Source organism: Nomascus leucogenys, chromosome 19, assembly GCF_006542625.1.
Source record: "Nomascus leucogenys isolate Asia chromosome 19, Asia_NLE_v1, whole genome shotgun sequence".
Lineage (NCBI taxonomy): Eukaryota > Metazoa > Chordata > Mammalia > Primates > Hylobatidae > Nomascus > Nomascus leucogenys.
Window position 1 is genome coordinate 13,744,630 of NC_044399.1, and position 25,242 is coordinate 13,769,871.

The 25,242-nt window shown below is 38.0% G+C and overlaps 1 non-coding gene across 1 annotated transcript; it reads right to left on the reverse strand.

Moving 5' to 3' along the window:
• Positions 1 to 24,646: 24,646 nt before the first annotated feature.
• Positions 24,647 to 24,750, reverse strand: LOC115831597. The gene has a single exon (XR_004027124.1). It is a non-coding gene; the product is annotated as a U6 spliceosomal RNA (small nuclear RNA).
• Positions 24,751 to 25,242: the final 492 nt, after the last annotated feature.

A 25,242-nucleotide genomic window follows, 5' to 3' on the forward strand; every position in this document is an offset into this window, starting at 1 on the left:
AAGCTCTTCCCCCACAGAAGCTGCAGGCTGCTTGTAATAGTCACGTTGGATTCTTTGACTTACTGGAGTCCTCTCTGTTGACAAGCAACAGAGATCATACCTATTGCTTGTAGGAAACTAAGAATATAGAGGGTGGCTTCTCTTGGCTTCCAGGGACCTCCTGAAGAACATCCACTTTAGTACTGGGAGCAGATGGTGTCATCAACTACCTCTGATCCCTGTACTTCTAAATTTCTTAAAGGCAGATTCCTAACCTTCACATCCCCAGCCCTCCAAATGACTGTATGAATTTCTAGTTCCATATATTAAATCTCTATTCAATAAAATTACCTATTATGCTTTTATTCCTGAAATACTGCAACTGATAATTTTTGTAACTGCAAACGATTCCAAGAAAATAGAGCCCCTCCACAATGACTGTGGGACTAGATTCTCAAACTCAGTTTGAAATGAAGGCAGAAATGACCACAACACCCGTAGAGAATGGGGCATATAACTACTTATAATATCACGGAATATAGTTACTTATAATTTCCCCTGTATTCACTTAGAACGAAGAATCTATTGAAGGAAAGGTATAGAAAGAGCACATGGTTGTTAAAATAGAATGTTATAAAGTATATATTAAGTGAGCTGCTTCTTACTGCTCTGAAGAGCTTGGAGAAGAAAGAAATGACATGGAGTTCCATAACTTCTTGACCACATGCAGATCTACTGAGTCTCATGACTAGTGTTAGAACTTGCAGGTAAGAAATATGAAAATTTCAGGGTGGAGCCAAGATGGCCAAATAGGAACAGCTCTGGTCTACAGCTCCCAGCGTGAATGACACAGAAGACGGGTGATTTCTGCATTTCCATCTGAGGTACCGGGTTCATCTCACAAGGGAGTGCCAGACAGTGGGCGCAGGACAGTGGGTGCAGCGCACTGTTCATGAGCTGAAGCAGGGCGAGGCATTGCCTCACTCGGGAAGCGCAAGGGGTCAGGGAGTTCCCTTTCCTAGTCAAAGACAGGGGTGACAGACGGCACCTGGAAAATCGGGTCACTCCCACCCTAATACTGAACTTTTCCAACAGGCTTAACAAACAGCACACCAGGAGATTATATCACGCATCTGGCTCAGAGGGTCCTACACCCACTGAGTCTCGCTGATTGCTAGCACAGCAGTCTGAGATTAAACTACAAGGCAGCAGCGAGGCTGGGGGAGTGGTGCCTGCAATTGCCCAGGCTTGAATAGGTAAACAAAGCAGCCAGGAAGCTCGAACTGGCTGGAGCCCACCACAGTTCAAGGAGGCCTGCCTGCCTCTGTAGGCTCCACCTCTGGGGGCAGGGCACAGACAAACAAAAAGAGAGCAGTAACCTCTACAGACTTAAATGCCCTTGTCTGACAGCTTTGAAGAGAGTAGTGGTTCTCCCAGCACACAGCTGGAGATCTGAGAACAGGCAGACTGCCCCTCAAGTGGGTCCCTGAACCCCAAGCAGCCTAACTGGGAGGCACCCCCTAGTAGGGGCAAATTGACACCTCACATGGCCGGGTACTCCTCTGAGACAAAACTTCCAGAGGAACGATCAGGCAGAGCAGCATTCGCGGTTCACGAAAATCTGCTGTTCTGCAGCCACCGCTGCTGACACCCAGGCAAACAGGGTCTGGAGTGGACCTCTAGCAAACTCCAACAGACCTGGAGCTGAGGGTCCTGTCTGTTAGAAGGAAAACTAACAAACAGAAAGGACATCCACACCAAAAGCCCATCTGTACATCACCATCATCAAATACCAAAAGTAGATAAAACCACAAGATGGGGAGAAAAACAGAGCAGAAAAACTGGAAACTCTAAAAAGCAGAGCACCTCTCCTCCTCCAAAGGAACACAGTTCTTCACCAGCAACGAAACAAAGCTGGACGGAGAATGACTTTGACAAGTTGAGAGAAGAAAGCTTCAGACGATCAAACTACTCTGAGCTACAGGAGGAAATTCAAGCCAAAGGCAAGGAAGTTAAAAACTTTGAAAAACAATTAGACAAATGTATAACTAGAATAACCAATACAGAGAAGTGCTTAAAGGAGCTGATGGAGGTGAAAGCCAAGGCTAGAGAACTATGTGAAGAACGCAGAAGCCTCAGGAGCCGATGCGATCAACTGGAAGAAAGGGTATAAGCGATGGAAGATGAAATGAATGAAATGAAGCGAGAAGGGAAGTCTAGAGAAAAAAGAATAAAAAGAAATGAACAAAGCCTCCAAGAAATATGGGACTATGTGAAAAGACCAAATCTACGTCTGATTGGTGTATCTGAAAGTGACGGGGAGAATGGAACCAAGTTGGAAAACACTCTGCAGGATATTATCCAGGAGAACTTCCCCAATCTAGCAAGGCAGGCCAACATTCAGATTCAGGAAATACAGAGAACACCACAAAGATACTCCTTGAGAAGAGCAACTCCAAGATACATAATTGTCAGATTCACCAAAGTTGAAATGAAGGAAAAAATGTTAAGAGCAGCCAGAGAGAAAGGTCGGGTTACCCACAAAGGGAAGCCCATCAGGCTAACAGCAGATCTCTTGGCAGAAACTCTACAAGCCAGAAGAGAGTGAGGGCCAATATTCAACATTCTTAAAGAAAAGAATTTTCAACCCAGAATTTCATATCCAGCCAAACTAAGCTTCATAAGCGAAGGAGAAATAAAATACTTTACAGACAAGCAAATGCTGAGAGATTTTCTCACCACCAGTCCTGCCTTAAAAGAGCTCCTGAAGGAAGCACTAAACATGGAAAGGAACAAGTGGTACCAGCCACTGCAAAATCCTGCCAAATTGTAAAGACCATGAAGGCTAGGAAGAAACTGCATCAACTAACGAGCAAAATAACCAGCTAACATCATAATGACAAGATCAAATTCACACATAACAATATTAACTTTAAATGTAAATGGACTAAATGCTCCAATTAAAAGACACAGACTGGCAAATTGGATAAGGAGTCAAGACCCATCAGTGCGCTGTATTCAGGAAACCCATCTCACGTGCAGAGACACACATAGTCTCAAAATAAAAGGGTGGAGGAAGATCTACCGAGCAAATTGAAAACAAAAAAAGGCAGGGGTTGCAATCCTAGTCTCTGATAAAACAGACTTTAAACCAACAAAGATCAAAAGAGACAAAGAAGGCCATTACATAATGGTAAAGGGATCAATTCAACAAGAAAAACAAACTATCCTAAATACATATGCACCCAATACAGGAGCACCCAGATTCATAAAGCAAGTCCTGAGTGACCTACAAAGAGACTTAGACTCCCACACAATAATAATGGGAGACTTTAACACCCCACTGTCAACATTAGACAGATCAACAAGACAGAAAGTTAATAAGGATACCCAGGAATTGAACTCAGCTCTGCACCAAGCAGACCTAATAGACATCTACAGAACTCTCCACCCCAAATCAACAGAATATACATTTTTTTCAGCACCACACCACACCTATTCCAAAATTGACCACATAGTTGGAAGTAAAGCTCTCCTCAGCAAATGTAAAAGAACAGAAATGATAACAAACTGTCTCTCAGACCACAGTGCAATCAAACTAGAACTCAGGATTAAGAAACTCACTCAAAACTGCTCAACTACATGGAAACTGAACAACCTGCTCCTGAATGACTACTGGGTCATAACGAAATGAAGGCAGAAATAAAGATGTCCTTTGAAACCAATGAGAACAAAGACACAACATACCAGAAATTCTGGGACACATTCAAAGCAGTGTGTAGAGGGAAATTTATAGCACTAAATGCCCACAAGAGAAAGCAGGAAAGATCTAAAACTGACACCCTAACATCACAATTAAAAGAACTAGAAAAGAAAGAGCAAACACATTCAAAAGCTAGCAGAAGGCAAGAAATAACTAAAATCAGAGCAGAACTGAAGGAAATACAGACACAAAAAACCCTTCAAAAAATCAATGAATCCAGGAGCTGGTTTTTTGAAAAGATCAACAAAATTGATAGACTGCTAGCAAGACTAATCAAGAAGAAAAGAGAGAAGAATCAAATAGATACAATAAAAAATGACAAAGGGGATATCACCACTGATCCCACAGAAATACAAACTACCATCAGAGAATACTATAAACACCTCTATGCAAATAAACTAGAAAATCTAGAAGAAATGCATAAATTCCTCGACACATACACTCTCCCAAGACTAAACCAGGAAGAAGTTGAATCTCTGAATAGACCAATAACAGGCTCTGAAATTGAGTCAATAATGAATAGCTTACCAACCAAGAAAAGTCCAGGACCAGATGGATTCATAGCCTAATTCTACTAGAGGTACAAGGAGGAGCTGGTACCATTCCTTCTGAAACTATTCCAATCGATAGAAAAAGAGGGAATCCTTCCTAAGTCATTTTATGAGGCCAGCATCATCCTGATACCAAAGCCTGGCAGAGACACAACAAAGAAAAGAGAATTTTAGACCAATATCCTCGATGAACATTGATGCAAAAATCCTCAATAAAATACTGGCAAACTGAATCCAGCAGCACATCAAAAAGCTTATCCACCATGATCAAGTGGGCTTCATCCCTGGGATGCAAGGCTGGTTCAACATACGAAGATCAATAAAGTAATCCAGCATATAAACAGAACCAAAGACAAAAACCACATGATTATCTCCATAGATGCAGAAAAGGCCTTTGACAAAATTCAACAATGCTTCATGCTAAAAACTCTCAATAAATTGGGTATTGATGGGACATATCTCAATATAATAAGAGCTATCTATGACAAACCCACAGCCAATATCATACTGAATGGACAAAAACTGGAAGCATTCACTTTGAAAACTGGCACAAGACAGGGACGCCCTCTCTCACCACTCCTATTCAACATAGTGTTGGAAGTTCTGGCCAGAGCAATCAGGCAGGAGAAGGAAATAAAGGGTATTCAATTAGGAAAAAAGAAGTCAAATTGTCCCTGTCTGCAGATGACATGATTGTATATTTAGAAAACCCCATTGTCTCAGCCCAAAATCTTCTTAAGCTGATAAGCAACTTCAGCAAAATCTCAGGATACAAAAGCAGTGTACAAAAATCACAAGCATTCTTATGCACCAATAACAGACAAACAGAGAGCCAAATCATGAGTGAACTCCCATTCACGATTGCTTCAAAGAGAATAAAATACCTAGGAATCCAACTTACAAGGGATGTGAAGGACCTCTTCAAGGAGAACTACAAACCACTGCTCAATGAAATAAAAGAGGATACAAATAAATGGAAGAACATTCCATGCTCATGGGTTGGAAGAATCAATATTGTGAAAATGGCCATACTGCCCAAGGTAATTTATAGATTCAATGCCATCCCCATCAAAACAGCATGGTACTGGTACCAAAACAGAAATATGGATCAATGGAACAGAACAGAGCCCTCAGAAATAACACCACGTATCTACAACTATCTGATCTTTGACAAACCTGACAAAAACAAGCAATGGGGAAAGGATTCCCTATTTAATAAATGGTGCTGGGAAAACTGGCTAGCCATATGTAGAAAGCTGAAACTGGACCCTTCCTTACACCTTAGACAAAAATTAATTCAAGATGGATTACAGACTTATGTTAGACCTAAAACCATAAAAACCCTAGAAGAAAACCTAGGCATTACCATTCAGGACATAGGTATGAGCAAGGACTTCATGTCTAAAACACCAAAAGCAATGGCAACAAAAGCCAGAATTGACAAATGGGATCTAATTAAACTAAAGAGCTTCTGTACAGCAAAAGAAACTACCATCAGAGTGAATAGGCAACCTACAAAATGGGAGAAAATTTTCACAACCTACTCATCTGACAAAGGGCTAATATCCAGAATCTACAATGAACTCAAACAAATTTACAAGAAAAAAACAAACAACCCCATCAAAAAGTGGGCAAAGGACATGAACAGACACTTCTCAAAAGAAGACATTTATGCAGCCAAAAAACACATGAAAAAATGCTCATCATCACTTGCCATCAGAGAAATGCAAATCGAAACCACAATGAGATACCATCTCACACCAGTTAGAATGGTGATCATTAAAAAGTCAGGAAACAACAGGTGCTGGAGAGGATGTGGAGAAATAGGAACACTTTTACACTGTTGGTGGGACTGTAAACTAGTTCGACCATTGTGGAAGCTGGTGTGGCGATTCCTCAGGGATCTAGAACTAGAAATACCATTTGACCCAGCCATCCCATTACTGAGTATATACCCAAAGGATTATAAATCATGCTGCTATAAAGACACATGCACACATATGTTTATTGTGGCACTATTCACAATAGCAAAGACTTGGAACCAACCCAAATGTCCAATAACGATAGACTAGATTAAGAAAGTGTGGCACATATACACCATGGAATACTATGCAGCCATCAAAATGATGAGTTCATGTCCTTTGTAGGGACATGGATGAAACTGGAAATCATCATTCTCAGTAAACTATCACAAGGACAAAAAACCAAACACTGCATGTTCTCACTCATAGGTGGGAATTGAACAATGAGAACACATGGACACAGGAAGGGGAACATCACACTCCGGGGACTGTTGTGGGATGGGGGGAGTGGGGGAGGGATAGCATTAGGAGATATACCTAATGCTAAATGACGAGTTAATGGGTGCAGCACACCAACATGGCACATGTATACATATGTAACAAGCCTGCACGTTGTGCACATGTACCCTAAAACTTAAAGTACAATAAGAAAAAAAAAAACACAGAAACTCAACCTGAACCAGCTTACACACACACACACACACACACACACACACACACACACACACACACAAAAGAACATTTCGGGAATATGAGAATTCAGCAGTTTAAGTTAAATGGAAAAATTACAACTTTTTTTAAAAAACAGAGGATTGACCAGTCTTGCCTGAGAGACAGCAAACTCTGATTCATGTTTTGCCTCTGTTACTGATAGTTGCTGTATGCCCTTGAACAAATTACTTAATCATTCCGTGGGTATTCAAACAAGTACAGAGACGAAGCTGGAGAAGTCCTCCTTTGAGCTCATAACAGAGAGCTTAAAATGAGTGAAAGCTTCACTCTAGTCTGGGTCACAGTGAGACCATGTCTCAATCAATAAACACATAAATTAATTAATTAAATGGAATGAAAAAAGTAGCCTCTGTCATGTGTTTGAACTTAAGTGATAACACAAAGGTTTTCCATAGAAGGTCAATTCTGTTTCTCATACACTCATAATTGGTTGTCTGCCCCTTTGTTCCAACTTGCCAAACCTGACAGATTAATCCTCTAGAAAGGCAGATCCTTTAAAACATTCTTCTCCTCAATATATGTCATGCTTTCCTGCCGAATACTAAATTAACCTAAACTCATCATCTTGGCATTCAAGGCTTCCAAGATGGGAAGTATTGCATTAAAGTGCTATTATCTAACCCAGTTTTTTTTTCACATTGGAAAACAGCTGTTTTATTAATTGGTTCATTCAGTAATTCATTCAATCATTCAACAAACCTTTATTGACTGTTTTCAGTGTGCTAGTTACTGTGTGAAATACTAGAGAACAACATAAATAAAGCACAGTTCCTACTCTCAAAGAGTTTATATGTTAGTAAAGATATAAATATTGACAAAGTAGTATCACATGGTGTGATAGATGCTAGGATGTAGGCTTCCACAGACAGGTATGAGAACCAAGTGGAAAGCTAAGCAAACTAAAAAGACATGCAAAATGAAATTTTCATAAGGTCCTTAAGTTTTAGGTAAAGGAAAAGGGGACTAAAGATTTTTTAGTAACTAGGATATGACATATGTAAAACACAAAGACCAGAAGATCCTGGAATGTTTGCAATCTACCTCCATATGGCTAGAATTCAAAATGCTAAAAGGGACATGGTAAGATAAACTCATTAGGACATAAAACATAAATATTGTAGCATATTATGTTAAGGTGTTGGAACATTATTGTGAAGATAATAAACAACCATCCAAGGGCTGTAAGAAGGGGAGAGAATCATGAAGACAGTAATTTCAAAATACTTGATAGCAATACGAGTAAACACAATTAGAAATGACAAACATTGCAATTGATCCCACAAAATTACAAAACATCCTCAGAGACTGTTATGAGCACCTCCATGCACACAAACTAGAAAATTTAGAAGAAATGGATAAACTCCTGGAAACAATGTCCCAAGATTGACTCAGGAAGAAATTGAAACCCTGAACAGATGAATAACGAATTCCAAAATTGAATCAGTAATAAAAATAAACCAACCAATTAAAAAAAAATCCCTAGACCAAATGGATTCACAGCTGAATTCTACCAGATATACAAAGAAGAGATGGTACTAATCCTACTGAAATTATTCCCAAAAAATCGAGGAGGAGGGATTCCTCCCTACTCCTTTTATGAAAACAATATTATCCCAATACCAAAATCTGGCAAAAATACAACAAAAAAAGAAAACCACAGGCCAATATTCCAAATGAACATAGATACAAATGTCCTCAACAAGATACTAGCCAACTGAATCCAGCCGCATATCATAAAGTTAATTCACCATGATCAAGTACACTTTATTCCTGGGAGGCAAATTTGGTTCAACATATGCAAATCAATAAATGTGATTTACCATGTAAACAGAATTACGAACAAAAACCATATCATCATTTCAATAGAGGCAGAAAAATCTTCAGATAAAATTCAGCATCTCTTCATGTTAAAAACTCTTAACAAACTAAGAACCAAAGGAATATACCTCAAGAAAAAGAGACATCTATGACAAACCCACAGCCAACATCATACTGAATGGGCAAAAGCTGGAAGCATTCCCCCTAAGAACTAGAACAAGACAAAGGTGCCCACTCTCACCACTCAACATGGTACTGGATGTGATAGCCAGAGCGAGTAGGCAAGAGAAGGAATTAGAAGGCATCCAAATAGGAAAAGGGAAAATCAAATTATTCGCTGATGATATGATTCTATACCTAGACAACCCTAAAGACTGCCAAAAGGCTCCCAGACCTGATAAATAACTTTAGTAAAGTTCAGAACACAAAATTAACGTTCAAAATATTTGATAGCAATATGGAAGGTAAGTTGGGGAGAGTGATAATGAAGACAGTAGGAGAAATTGGGATGTTTTACAACCTAGAAAATAAACGAAAACTCTTGAATGAAGAAAATGAGAGTGAGGATGGAATGAAGAGGTCAAATTCCGTGACACTTTCCTGTACACATGGTTTTCAGTAGTCACTGGGCTACACTGCTGATGACATGGAATATCAAGGTAGACTTTCAGTTCACTCTAATGCTAGATAAGACAAGCACTTCTTTTATGGATCTCCAGAACTTTCACTGGAGAAGGCCCTATGCCTTAAAATGTATCATTCTGTTCCTCATTCCTGCCAAGGTATAATAAGTAATAAAGGAGGACCTGTACAATTTAGAGGTCTCAGCTTAGAGTGTTCAGGCTCCCAGATTGTAAACCTTAGATCATTCGATTTTTCCTTCTGCTTGCTAAATTGTGTATGAACAAGTTGTGGGTGCAGGATTTCAGAACACTAATCTCTCTCCCCACTCCAAATGTGAAAATAGCAGCTTGAGAAAAGGGATGAGGAGGAGTCGAGTAGCAGAAATTCCTCAATTAGAAAGAAGAAAGTATTTGAAGGAATAAAAAACTTTACATTGTTTAATTCCATAAAAGGAATAAAAGAATCACTTGCAATTTTTTAAAATAAAAAGTTATGTATTAAGCACCAAGCAAAGTCACTAATTACCATGTCACATAATATATTAACTTTAGAAGTGGTTAATCAAAAAACACATTACTGTTGAGAGGTGATATTGAAATAATACTGCCATTTATTTATTCTTCTAAAGGAAATTGGGAATCTTAAGTAAACTTATACTCTTAATTTTATACGCATACTATTATATTTAGTACTTAATGTGTGCAAATCCCAGAATGAGTTTTAAGCCTGGAATTTGAAAGCTTCATGGCCAAGAGCAAGGAATTGAAGAATGGGCTCTTGGGTCCTCAACTGAAACGTGGATATTTGAAGGAGTTAATGAACTCCAAGAGCCAACTTGTGGCCTACCCAGGTCTCATGTGTAATTTCACTGTCAATAGAAAGGTGTCCTTCCTCCATATTTTCTTGCAACTGAAGGTGCTGTATGTCCAACTGCATTATAACCAAAATAATGTCCAGAAGATCAAATATCTGGCCAGAGCTTTCTGTGATTGAGGGCCAGACAGTTGGATAAGTCCCTGAGTGCTTTATTAGACTCAGCTAGAAGATTCATACACTTCTGGGATAAAGACAAGATTCTCATTTCCAGAGAGACCTATGAAGAAAGTAAAGGTCTCTGAGAGGCCGCCTCCCATGTCTTGCCAAAGCCCCAGAATCTTTTTCCTCCCACTTGCACCCCGAGAATCCTACTCAGACCTTTACATTTTGTCTGATAATTGTGACATTTTTCACCCTTTTTGCATTTCCCTTGTCTAAACAAAAAACTTCAGAATCAGATATGAGTCTGTTCAATTCCCTGGGAAGCTGTCAGGATTCTGCCCAGTCTCTCTTTCTACCTGTACTAACTATATGGTCATATACATTACAGAATATTACAGAATCACATTTATAACTATGTTCTGAATGAACGTATAAATAAATACATCAATTAATTAAAGCATTAATTTTAAAGGTTGGTGGAGAAGTACTAAAAAATGAAAATAAAGTAAAATAGAAAGATACTTATTTCATTCCAATAAGACCCCTCAGAGGTTTATGAGCTCATTTCCTCACAGCAGTCCCGGGGTCTAGAGTATGTCAACCTCATGTTAAGTTACAAATGCAGCATGCAATATCTTTTCTTTTTATTATCTTTGGCTGGTCTCATTGGGAAAATGCCTCTTTTAGAAAATATTTTTTGAAATTTTTCTACAAAATGTCACTATTTGGACATCAAAGTGCCACATTCCAAAGCTAGTTTGTCACCTCAGAGGTGCAGCTATTTATAGTAAAGAAACTTCTCAAAGGGAAAAATGCTTTTGAGTTGCCTAGGTCTTTTTGAGTTAGTTTATAATTGATCTTACTAATGAAGTTTTGTGAACTTTGTGGGTACAGAAGAGGGTAAACTGGACTTTGTGTCTTTGTAACACTGTAAACCTACCTTTTCTGTAGCACTTCTAATTTCCTACTATGATTATACATTTTTCTTTCTATCACTATACATTGTGAGTACATGAGAAACATCTGCATGTCTTATTCCTCTCTTCCCAGCTCTGTAACCAAGAGAGTCAATGCTCACTAACTGTTGAAGGAATGAATGAACTTGCTTATTTAGAAGAATACACGTTATGGGATATTGTGATAGCATTAAGTATAAAAAGCAACATGTTCTTAGATAAATGCCCTTTTTCTGAAGATGATTTAATCTATGTCTGCTTTGTGGGGGAAGTAGTTAAGGGAGAGGATGGAGTTAGTTTTGACGGAAAGTGTATTAGTCCATTCTCACCATTGGTATAAAGAAATACCTGAGAAAGAGTAATCTATAAAAAAGAAAAAAGAGGTTTAATTGGCTCACATTCCACCAGCTGTACAGGAAGCATAACCGTATCTGCTTTGGGGGAGGTCTCAGGGAGCTTTCACTCATGGCAGAAGGCAAACAGGGAGCAGGCATTTTATGTGGCAGGAGCAGGACCAAGGCTTTAAAGTGTTTACATATTTTTAAACAACCAGATCTCATGAGAGCTCCATCATGAGATAGCACCAAGGGAATGGTGCTAAACCATTCATGAAGGATCCAACTCCATGATCCAGTCACCTCCCACCAAGCCCCACCTCCAACACTGGAGATTCCAATTCTCCATGAGATTTGGGTGGGGACACAGCTCCAAAGCATATGAGAAAGATTCTGTTTTCTGACTTCAAACAGGAAAGTGACGATTAAGATGGTGACTCTGAGGCAGACCATCTACCTTCAAACCCTGGTTCTGCTGCTGATGACTCTGGTCCTCCAGCAAGGTTTTTAGCTTTTCTGTGGATTAATTGTCTTATTTATAAAATGAGATACTAATAGTAACTGCCTCATAGTATTGCTATATCAGTTAAGGAGATAATATATGTAAAGCACTTAAAATAGTGTCTGGTACATAATTAAGTACTATATGAAGGTAGTTGTTACAGTGGTGGTGTTTGTGGTTATGGTCAGTGTGGTTTTTGTTATTATTTCACAGGTTAAAACTCGTGACATCCAAGAATACATGAGTTGAAAGGGCCTCAAAATTTATCTCATCTGAAACCCACGTAATAGGTTTGTTTAGCCCTTAAGATCTGAAAAATGTTTTGCATCCTCAAATTCTGTGGGTCCTTCAGGCCCCAACATCCAGTTTATTTTTTATCCGGGAATAGTTGGTCAGAATCACTTCCAGAGACTGAACAGTGAATACTTATTTCAGTGTCTGTCTTTCCTGGAAGGATCATGACACATCAGTCCATGTGCTTTCTCTTGGCCATGCTCTAGGGCTGGTGTAGGATAATTTGAATAGAAAACTAACAACTTCCCTTTACACTCTGCCCCCGATTTTGAAGAAGATCCTACAAGTTGGATCTTCTTCAAGAGCGGAGGCAGAGTGTGATGAGAAGTTGTTATTATTACAGTAAGTAGCACAATACATTTTACCCATTCTATACTGAGCACCCTCTGCTACTTACTGTAATAACAGTTAATGGTGTTAACAATCATCATCAATAGCTTTCAAAGTTATACAAAACTTCACTACTTTCAAAGTGCATTTATATAATGATCATATTTTGTATTTGAAACCTTTCTGCAAACCTATGATTGGATTCCTAGTTTTCCAGAAGGAATGAAGCTCTGAAAGAGTAAAGATTGAAGACAAAGTGGATGAGCCATATCTACCTGCTCCCTGTCCAGTGCTCTCTCACTATAGCATATTTTTTTTGATAACCCAAGAAAGAAAAGGAACCCATTGCCTGAATATTTCTTGGGTATCTGGGGTTTGGAAAGCACTAACGAAAGCCTGTGAGATGCACAGCATATGCTCCGACTAAAGATAGAATACAGCCTCATGTCCACAGCAGGGAAGATCCATTGCAAATCCTCTAATTGATCATTTGTGCACATTTTCTTCAAGGACAATTCGTTGCATATATGAAGGCCTCCTGCCAGGGTCAGAGGTGATCCAAAATGAACATATTTGATGAGTCTGATGCCCTGGTGGGGAATGCCAGACAGGAAGGAAAAAGACCAGGAAAATAGCAGGAATCGTTCTAAACACTTTACACATGGGAACTCCTTTATTTCTCAGAGCACCCCTGTATGGTAGTTCTGTTGTAGTCTCATTTAAAAAAAAATGAGTAGTAGATGAGAAAACTGAAGCACAAAAGTTAAGCACTTTCTCAAGATAATATTCTATGTAACTGGCAGAGTCTTACAGAATCCTTTAACTGTTTCTATTTCTATAAGAGAACTCTAAGTAGAAGCACAGCTGGAATACACTGTTGGGCTTCTGTGATTCAGACATGGCCATCACATATTGTCCAGCCTGTTTTCTTTGGTATTTTAATTTTTTTTTTTTTTAATCATTATGGGTAGCCTACTGATGGAGGTATCAAAAAAAAAAAAAAGAAAATTCCCAGAGCATTTCATTATCATATTCAATTGGTATTATAATTAAATAATTAAATGTTAACATTTTAAATGTATTCTAATTAGAATATCTACTTATATAACAAAATAAAATGTTACCTAAGAAAGCCTTTGCAGTTTGAGTTCGTTAACTGCTCTTAAGTGTTTTGTCATCGGTCATTGACATCAACTCTCTACGACTTGCTTTCCACTCACTAAGCCCCCAAAACTCTAGAATGCTCGTGCCAGTCCTGAGAGCTTCACCTTAATTAGAGATGCGAAATGCATGTGCTGAACTGATGAGATTTTGGCATATGGGTTTAGATTCCCTCATCTGAGCTGAGACAGTGCCTTGCAGGGTATGAGTTCATTCATGCTGCAACTGCGAGTGAGGCAACAGGGAACTCATCCCAAGATACTGGACAGTCAGGGAGGCCAGGCTCCGAAGAAGGCAGGGCACAGGAAATGTGTTGAAGAGAAGAGCTAAAAGGGTAGCTCTGGGTGTGTCCCACGTGCAAACCCCCTTAGAATTCTAAATATGTACAACAAACACTTAAAAAGCAAACAAAATGTTGCTTTGAAGGTAAGAAATGAATTGATAAGAGCTCAAAGTGCCTTGGGTCTGAGGATCCAGATTGCAGCAGGCAACAAGCACAGGTTGATGTTGTCATTAATCAACAGAAGAGCAGTCGGGTAACAGACAGCCGAGGTAACTAAGCAATATGGGAACTGGTGAAAGCCAGTTGAGCCCACGAACCTTGAAGTCAGAGTCATCAAGAAGAAGGCCTAAAGAAGGGCTGAAATATTGACAAATGAACAGGTAAATAGATAGTCCTTTATATACAAGGACTATCTGCCTAGCCAGGTGTCTGTATGTGTATCTGCAAACTCATATATATATATTATATACATATTATATAATATATGTTACATATATTATATATTATAACTATTATAATTATATACAATATACATAGTACATTGTATATTATATATGCATATAAAAGTAATGTGTATATTATACATATTGTATACTATATATACATATATGTATATTATAATCATATAATATACATATTATGTATACTTATATATCTTAATATATACTGATACACATATATATTGATATGTACTGATACACATATTATATATTATTATATATAAATACTATATTGTCAAGCATATGATGAAAAGTAAACATACCTATGGCTGTTGAACTATTGAAGTAAAATGGTCTGTTGGCAGAGACAGAATAATTAGATAATTACACCATAAATGCAAAGTAAAACTGCAATGCCGGTAAGTGCTATACAGGAGAGGTCAAGGTCCTGTGAGAATACTTGATTGATAGAAGATTTGACCTAGGCACAAAGGTCGTGGAAGTGTTTCTAGAGAGAATAAGATTTGTGCTGAATCAGAAGCATGATTAGAGCTTACGTAAAAGGAGGAAAGAGGAGCTCTCAGATAGAAAGACATTTAAGTGCAAAGCCCGAGTGACAAGAAGGGGAGCAGATGGACGGCTAAGACTGCTGGAGCAGAGAGATAAGAGGGCTGTATGGTTAAAACTGAAGCTGGAATCATACTTAGGGCCCTAGTGGGCACACTAAGTTTTTCATACTGAGGAGTTTGTTCTTTATTTGAAGTGACATGGAAGGCATTTAAGTGTAAGCAGAAACATGGGAGGAGGGGGAAAACAACTAATAAGATTTGTGATTTGAGCAGAGCTCTCTGAACTGTGCATGCTGGACTGAAAGAAACCAGAGTTATGTGTCCAAATGCAAGTTGAAAGGCAATTGATCTCGATGACAGGAGCTTCGCTAGGAAGACAAAAAGAATTGGACAGATTGAAAGCAACAGAAATTCTGTCATCTCCCAGTTTCTGATGTCAAACCACCACAATTTAAACTAGCTGATACAATTTGATCTTATTGAACTTCCCCTCCCTGTAGTTTAGAAAAAATATCATGGCAAATACATGGAATTATGACAAGAATTTATGAGAATAATACTTCAGGAGCTGCGTGGGTCATCCCAGACCTAGAAGGAAACTGAGAAAGAACAGCTAATACTTAGGGAGCCCCAAGAATGAGAGAGTGAGTGCTGTGAACAGTTTGAGAAAGGAAAAAGAGAAAGGAAATTGCTTTGAAACACTTGAGACCTTTGGCATTAGTTGATGGTTGAAGAGATTAGATTACAAGGAATTGAGAAGAGAGAAAATAATAAAAATACAGAGACAACATGGATAAGCCACCCTCGGGAGATAATACTTTAGGAAAAGGGAGAGTTTAGTGAAAAGGCATCAGATCAAGAGAAAGTAATAGGAAGGAATATTAAGTCTAAACAGAATCTTTATTAAGTATGATGTTAGCCATAAGCTTTTTCATAGATGTTCTTTATTAGACTGAGGAATTTCCCCTTTATTCCTATTTTGCTAAGAAGTTTTATCAGGAATGAATGTTGAGCTTTTTTAAATAGTTTTTTCTGTATCTATTGAGATACTCATACTAGTTTTCCTTCTATTCTGCTAATATTACGAACTAAAATCATTATCTCTCCAAATTTAAATCAGGCCTGTATTTTTGTAATAAACCCTTTCTGATCTTGATTTATCTGCTTTATATATTGATTACTTTGATTTACTATTTTCTTGGATTTTTAAATATGCGTTCCTGAGAAGTTTTTGCCTTTTGTTTTCCTTTACTTCCTTTTGTTTTATAATGTCTGTGTCAGGTTTTGTTATCAGAGTGAGGTTGGCCTCTTAAAATGAGTCAGAGTGTTTTTCCTTCTCTTTTTTTTCCTTTTCCTTTTTTCTTTCTTTTTTTTCTTTTCTTCTTTTTCCTTTCCTTTCCTTTTTTCTTTCTTTTCTTTTCAGATGGTGGAGGGGCGGGAGTGCAGCGGCACCATCATAGAGTGCTAAATCTCAATCTCCTGGGCTCAAGTGATTCCCCTGCCTCAGCTTCCCAAGTAGCTGGGACAACACATGGATGGCACTGCATCCCACCCCTCCATTTCCTGAAACGTTTTCTGTAGACAAAGAATGCCGATTCTTTCTTCCTAAGATGTTTTATAAAATCCACCCATTAAAACTTCTAGGCCTTGAGTTTTCTTTATGTAAGTGTTTTCTCTGTGGAATATTAATCTATTTGATATGGTTGAACTTAAGTATTTCAGTTTATTATTAGTCATTTGTGATTTTCTTCCTCTATTCTTTTTTCCACCATCATTTAGATTTGAGTATTTTTATAACTGCATTTTACTTTATTGATTTGACTTTTATCTATACCTTTTATTTTGGCATTTTTTGGTAGTTGCAAGATGTGAAATATAATGAGTTCAGTGTCAAATTACAGCTAATATTGTATCACTTAATGGAGAAACAGAAACTTTTCAATCACATGCATTAAACAGATCCATTTATCCCAACCCTCTTCTTTATGCTGTATTTGAAGATTATCGTGAGGTTTCTGGTAGGCATTAGCTTAGGAAATAAAGAAGAATACTTTTTATAATATAGAACTGTAACAGTCATCAGAGAATTAGATATAATTCTCCCATGTCACGACTCAGAGATGCAGATTGATTTTTCCATCACAAAACAGTTAGCTGCTTGCCAGTGATGATTTTGAATCCAACCTTATCAAGCTCCAACATTTGATAAAATTCTGTGGTGGCAGTACCTCCTCTGCCATAAGAGGAAGTAAAGGGTAAATAAAGATTTGGAATATCCTGAGGTGGAGCAGAAAGGGAAAGAGAGACTTCATCTACCTGCCCTGATGCAAGGTGACTAAAGAGTCATTCCAAACTCACACCTTAGGGAAGAGTACAGGCTCTGGAGACTGATAGGTTTTGGTGAATTTGTTGATTTAATGATGTTTTTACTTCTCGTTTGTCCTCAACAGCATCAAGAACAATTCTTTATACAGGTCTACAAAAAGTAAATGTTCTTGGTTAGCTGACTGTGACAGATTCTCATGGGACAAACTGAAATGATTGAATATATGTGTTTTATTGCTCTCAGAAGGTCAAATCTTTGCTTAAATTGTTTCCAGCTACTTTGAATGAATGAAACAGACACTCTTCACAGCATATTTTTTCTTTTTTTTTCCTCTTTTTTTCAAATTATTCACAATTCACAAAATGGTTCAAAATGAAACAAGAAGAAATATGAATAGGACCAGCCCTCTTTGACTCCTATAGAGAGTATTGTTAAGAACCAGGGCTATAACGAAGCATGATGCATTACAGGAAACAAACTGTCCAGTAGCAACTTTTTTCATTAAGTTTAAATGGCTCCCCATGTGGAGGTTTCCAGTGAGCCTTGCAAGCACCCCAGCAGTTAGATCCCAAGCCTTGGTGTATCCCACCAAGGAGGGATGTTTCCTGCCTTAATATTGACTATTGACGGGCTTTGGCCCAGAGTAATTCAGGGAATTTCTGAACTATGCAAGGAGCTATAACTATGCTTTGTCCAATTACATCTGAATCCTAGTTTTGGAGAGGAACTGCTCACTCCAAGTTTGTTCTTTCCATGTTTTTCCCATGGAAATAATATCTTAAAGTTCTCTTTAATTCTGTGAAGTAAAGTATCTTAAAGTAAAGTATCTTATATATTAAGTATATTATCTTAATATCTTAAAGTTCTCTTTAATTCTGTGAAGTAAAGTATCTTAAAGTAAACTAAAGTAAAGTAAAATATCTTAAAGTTCTCTTTAATTCTGTGAAGTTATTCTCCTTATAGTCATCAATAATAATCCTTTATCTTTTTTTTTTTTTTGATGGAGTCTGTCTTTGTCACCCAGGCTGGAGTGCAGTGGCATGATCTCAGCTCACTGCAACCTCCACCTCCCAGGTTCAAGTGATTCTCCTGCCTCAGCTTCCTGAGTAGCTGGGACTACAGGCACATGCCACCATGTCTGGCTAATTCTTGTATTTTTAGTAGAGACAGGGTTTCCCCATGTTAGCCATGATGGAATAATCCTTTATCTTAAAATTATCTCTTTCAATTGCTGTGTAGTTTCTTTATCTTTATTGGATCCTGACTGATACAGAGCCATAGAACAGAGATTAACAGAAAAAATCTTGATTAAAACTAGTGACTGCCAAGATATTTAGAGAAGCATTATGGGGAAAAAATCAGAATGTAAAATTAATTCAAGATTGGGAAAAAAAGTCTGATGAAATCAGAGGCTCTTGGGATGCAGCCCAAAACTGTAGCATGAGCAAGAAAAATCCAATCAAGCCTGGGAGAACTGCAATTGATAGGTATGTCTCAGCAAACTGATGATGTATTTCCAAATCTCAAGGTTTTTCAAACTGACAATAATAAGATTTCCTATATTTGCCTACGACAGGTATAAATAGCATAAAAATTAACAATCAGATTAAAATTGGTGTAAAAAAATAAAAATGGAAGTAATCTCTACTAAAGTGTGTAACAGTTAAAGAAAGAGGAAAGAAACATGAAAAGCAGCTCAACAGTGAAAGATAGATTTATTTTGGAGAATAAACCTCAGAGGGCCTTCTGGCCGATTTTGGTCATGACCATTCTCTCTTACAGACTAAGAGTATTTATTGGTGAGAGAGCTTATCACATGCTTGGAATGTTTCTATTTGGGGGAGAAGTTTATGGCAGGATTGGAATATCTCTGGTCAGAGGGGAGGTTATCCTGGAGCTGACATCTCTCTGGCCCGTGGTGGTGGTGGTTATCTCAGGGCTGGCATGTCTCAGGTCAAGGAGGGGTTTATTTTATGGTGGGAATGTATCTGGTTGGAGATGTCATTTGTGGTTTACGGTCATGCTGACCTTAGCCATTAGGCTGATGCCCTTTGGATTTAGGCAGTTTTTGATCAAGTAGGACTTTGGAATTGCAGTGCTTACCCAAGATGGCAATGTCCTGCTCTATCAGAGTGCAAAGGAAAGCATACAATGCTATGGAGATCACTAGCAATAGGGAAGATTCAAACTAACTCGGGAAGGAAACATCTAAGCAAGTAAGTCATGAAACTCAGCAATACAAAGCCTGTGTTTTATATTTTTGTTAGTTATCTGATTATTTAATTGTAGAAGAGAGAGCACTCATAGCATACGGTAGCCATGCCAGAAATCTGACTTTGGTGATATGGAAACACTGGTGATTTCAGAAAGGGTAAGGAAAGATAATTCAGTCAAAGATGGGGCCCCTTCCCATCACATAGAGGAAAAACTTAGAGTGCATAGCTACAAATTCAGAAAGGTGGCCTCTGAAGATTGGGGAACTTAAGAACATTTATATTCACAAATAACACATCTACCTCCTGGAGAAACTCCCACTGCTGGTTTGAATATCAACCAAAGAACAGAAGGCTAAAGATTCCAGTGTGTGGATTTGTAAAGTGACAACTTCCAGAGCTTCACTGGAAACTGAATGAATGAACACTAGCATAATAGGCAGGCTGAGAAAATTCTTAAAAACATTTTTAAGCGAGTGGATCACCTGAGGTCAGGAGTTTGAGACCAGCCTGACCAATATGGTGAAACCCCGTCTCTACTAAAAATACAAAAAAAATTATCTGGGCATGGTGACACAGGCCTGTAGTCGCAGCTACTAAGGAGTCTGGGAGAGAAGAATTTCTTGGACCCGGGAGGTGGAGGTAGCAGTGAGCCAAGATCGTGCCACTGCAATCTAGCCTGGGCTATGAAGTGGGACTCTGCCTCAAAAGAAAAAAAAAAAAAAGATTTTTAATGGATTCTTACTACCTTGAGTAAAACGCACTTCCAACTCCTTTTCAGCATTATTTTTTAATTTGAAGAGCACTGTCCTTTAGTGTCATCAAGTTTTGCAAATATTCGAAAGGGGCTTTAAAAATACCAGCTTTCATATATGACTTCTTGGAGTCTTTCATGCGCATGCCTGATGTAGGTAAATGCCGGAAATGTTCAAAGCTGTGATTTGTGTCAGAAGAGATACTGTTCCCCTAGCCAATTTCATTCTGAGCTGCTCAAACCTTTGTCCCTGGAGCCATCAGGTGATCAAAAATAACCCAGATGCTGAACTTCCACTTAATAACTCCACAGGGTATACAACTTGTCAAAAAATCAACCAGAATGATTCTTTTTACTATTTCTTTGCTTTTTATTCTTTTGCTTTTTAAAAACATTGACAGATATGTGATGAAATAAACATTAACTCAAATGTCAAGAGACCTAGGATTACATCTTGGCTTTGTTGCTATAGTAATCTGAGACTTTGGGGTTCACCTTACTTCTCTGGGCCTTAGTTTTCTTAACCAGAAATATGGACAGTGACGACGTTTTCATGTAGCTATAGGTAGAAAGTCCCTTTAAAACATATGGTAGTGTGGAGATAAAAGATAGTACTTATTTTTCCCGACAGCAAAACAGAGTACAAAATAAGTCATTTAAGAAGACCTCTATTCTTCAGCCAAGAAAGCCAATCCAAATTCAGTTGCCGAAGGCTTACTATGCAAAAGAAATAAATAGTTTGCAGAGAGAGAGAGACACTTCACAAGTTTACGGGCTGAAGAGTTACCACTCTCTCCTTACACGCAGGTCATGGAAGGATGGCTAACTATGATTAGTGGAAAGAATTGGAGGCTGCTTTTTTCACCAACCAACAGAACAATGCCCGTGTTCACAGAGCTTTGCTTCTCACATGAACATCGTGATAACTGACAGGTGGTTTGCCCTCTGTGGTAGCTCCAGACACAGCCCCACCTGTCCAGTGCCTGTTTCCATTCAGATTTAGGCTGAAATGTACAGGTCCTCCCCTTGAGTCTGCCCAATGGCATCACAGGTCCAATCTTTGCGTTGGTTGGTCAATACAGCAGCAGATCTCTGTCCACTCAGAATATCATGGCAGCCTTTACTTCCTCTCTGGTACTATCCCCCTGCATTCCTCAAGGTGAATTTCACCTCTGATCCCCTTCCACACTCATACGGATGGTAAAATCTTTAGAAAAGTACCTAGGAAGTATCATTAGCAAAAGAGGAAAATGGTGAAACTCGCACACACACACACTCCAAGACAGAGGAAAACAGCAATCCAGAGACCACATCCAGAAAGTACAAAGTCCAGGCACAAAAGTAAAGAAACTCTTACTCAAAATTTCCTGTGTTGTCACATGGTAAAAAGAGCAGAGGCTTTAACTCAGAAAAGATTTAGTTTCTACCCTTACCAGCTGTATCCCCTCAGATAAGTTAATTAACTTACAGAGCTGGTTAACTCATCTATAAAATAAAGATGATAATACATGCTATAGGGTCATTTTGAAGATTACATGTTTTGTAAAGCAACTAGAATAGTTCCTGACACTTAGGGAGTGTAAGGAACTTGTAAATGTTTAACATTTCTCCATGTTTTATTACTCAAAGCAAACAGCAGTCTATGAAAAAAAGCAAATAGACCCTGTTATAATGCAAAGTGATAAGTGACTATATCATAAGTAAGAACAAGGTAATATGAGAATCAAAAATTTAGTCTTGAAGAATAAAGTCTCACCAGCGAGAGAAAATACATCTAATAAAGGCCATAGCAAGAGCCAAAAGTCTTAGGCAAGGCTAAGAGCACTGAGTTGTGGGGTAGTTGAAATGAAGGTTCTGTTTGAGTTTTCTCATAATGGGGTAGGGGTTGGCTTAGGGGTGGGATTAGAAAGGAGATTGGCTTGCCAAGAGATGACATTGCAATGTGGCAACCTCTACTGGGGCTATCCTGTAAAGGATCTAAAACATACCTCAGAGGCATGGTAAAAAAAGGCTAAAAATGTGGATGTCCTAAGTTTATGAAACAAGATGCGCTAGAAGATAAATACCTTCAAATTCTCCATTATTCTCAGTGTTCTAATCACTGAATTTTTGGTTGGTGACCTCTATGATTAATCTTTAATATAGTCTTGGTGAGTTGTACATGAATTATGTATTTCCTTTTTATTTAAACATAATCACTTGAAAAAAATTTAGGTCTCAAATTTTACCATCGCATTATACCTCTAAGAATTTGTCATCTTTTCTTCAATTTTTCCCCAGTTGCAAAGAAACCCCACTGAGTGTCATAATCAAAAATCTTTGTATTTTTAGGACCTTGAAAAAGTGGGATTGATAAAATACAATACAAATACAACAGTATTTTATTTCTCTTTTTTCTTATAACAATATATTCAGCAAGGAAATTCTTCAATTGCCCTGTATAAAAATCTCAGGAAGCTCCACAAATTTTCTGATTACTCACAGATAATACATAGATTCCATGGTCATTTTTAACTGTCAACACAATTTCAATTCTATTAAAAAGTCATTCTCTTCCAGGTATTAATTATAATTAACTACTCAGCAGTTTTAGGCCTCTTTCCTTAGCTTAAACTGAACAAAAAAAGAAAGGAATTTCATCTTTTTCTTTTCTCCCTTACTTGCCCCTCAAATTGCTAGGGGCTACAACAGACACTTCCGGGGCTAAAAAGTGAGAAACAAAGAGGTAAAGGAAATTCAAGTTTTTCCTGCTATAATATAACCTCATGAACTCCAGGTGTGATAGTCATTTATAGCCTACTATTTCTCTGGTTGATTCTTAAGTGAGTTCTTTGGAGGATCCCTTCCTGAGCCCCTCCACTTGCTACTTTCAAAATGTGAGTGAAGCAAACTTCTTCCAGCCTCTGCTCGTTCTTCAGCCTCTGCTGTTGTGAAAATATACTAGGAGTTCACTAGGCAAATTATGCAAATGGAAGCACTTCAGGAAAGAGATACATATGTGGAAAAATACTCCAAGTATGTTGAAGTTCAAGACAAGGGCAGCGAGAGATGAGGTTGAAGGCTAGCCAGAGGACAACCAATGAAATAGTAAGCAAAAAATAATGACCACTCTCTATTGAGGACTTACTGTATCTCAGGAACTCTATTTAGATTTTTCACATATAAAATCCATTCAGTTCTTATAAACACATAAAAATATTAGGAGGAACAACACATTTTAAATAAGAAAGTTACCTGTCAAACTTATACTTACACAAAACATAGTGATCTTTCTAAACTGTGAATCTGATCATGTTATCTCTTTGTTTGGAATACTCTGTGCTGAAGAAAAAAACTCAAACTTCTTGTAATGGTATGGAAATTCATGATCTAGGCACTCCAGCACCTAGAACAATCTCATTTATGATGGCTGAGTCTACTCATGGTTTCTTTAAAGGATTAAAAGAATAAATCACTTCAAGTGATCAAAAAAATATTCACAATAGTTTCTATTGTGGTTAATTTGCCTTGCTGCCCCTTGAAGATGTCATTTATCCCCTGTGCCTGAAATGCCTTGCACCCACTCCATTCCATTCTACCTGCCTAATTCCTGTTTGTCCTTTAAGTCTTAAATTAGACTACTCCAGGCTGCTTACACTGAACTCTGAAGAACATGATGATTATGTTTCTTATGAACTTAGTGGGCTTGCCTAACAAACACCCAAGAAAAGTCTGTTAAATGAAAGTATCATAGATACAGATGTGTTTTGAAAATCTTGTCTCTGCAAATTATTTGAAATGTTATCATGTAAAAGTCTCAAAACTTTGGAGCCTTTCTATCAAATTAGAATAAATATCATTAGATTGAAGGCAGGCTATGAACACTGTCTTGTATGTTTTCAGTATTCAGTTGACCCTTGAACAATGCAGGTTTAAACTGCACAGCTCCACTTATATGTGGATTTTTTAAAATAAAACTTACACCAAGGGTGCCTGCCTCTCCTGCCTCTCCTTCCACCTCCTCCTTCTCTTCTGCCTCTGCCACTCCTGAGACAGCAAGACCAACCCCTCCTTTTCCTTCTCCTCAGGCTACTCAATGTGAAGATAATGAGGATGAAGACCTTTATGATGATCCACTTCCACTTAATGAACACTAAATATATTTTCTCTTCCTTTTTAATTTTTTGTTAATTTTATATTCACATATAATAGATGTGCTTATTTAGTGATCCATGTGATATTCTGATACAGGCATACAAAACTATGGAATGTTTCAAGAATATGTCTTTCATCCTTGTGCAAGAACCATGCTAATCTCTGTATCATACACATTTTAGTGTATGTGTTCCTGAAGTGATGACATAATTTTCTTAACATTTTTTCTCTAACTTATATAATTGTAAGAATATAGTATGTAACACATATGACATAAAAATATGTGTTAGTTGACTGTATATTGATAAGGCTTCCAGTCAACAGTAGGCTATTTTTTTTGTTAAATTCGGGAAAAGTCAAAAGTTATTCTTGGATTTTCTTTGTTTAAGTTCAGGGGTACAAGTGTAGGTTTCTTACATAGGTAAACTTCTGTCATGAGAGTTTGTTGTACAGATTATGTCATCACCCAGATATGAAGCCTCATACCAATTGGTTATTTTTCCTAATCGCCTCCCTCCACCCACCCTCTACCTTTCTGTGCATGGGTCAGCACTCCTCACTCTCCACATTGTTCAAGGGTCAACTATATATTAATTCTCTTTTCTATTTGTTCCCCTTTATAAAGTGCTGGAGGCAAGAAATCATCTATATTAACTGTCAAACAGGTTGTCTGGACATTGTTGATCCTCATTAAATGC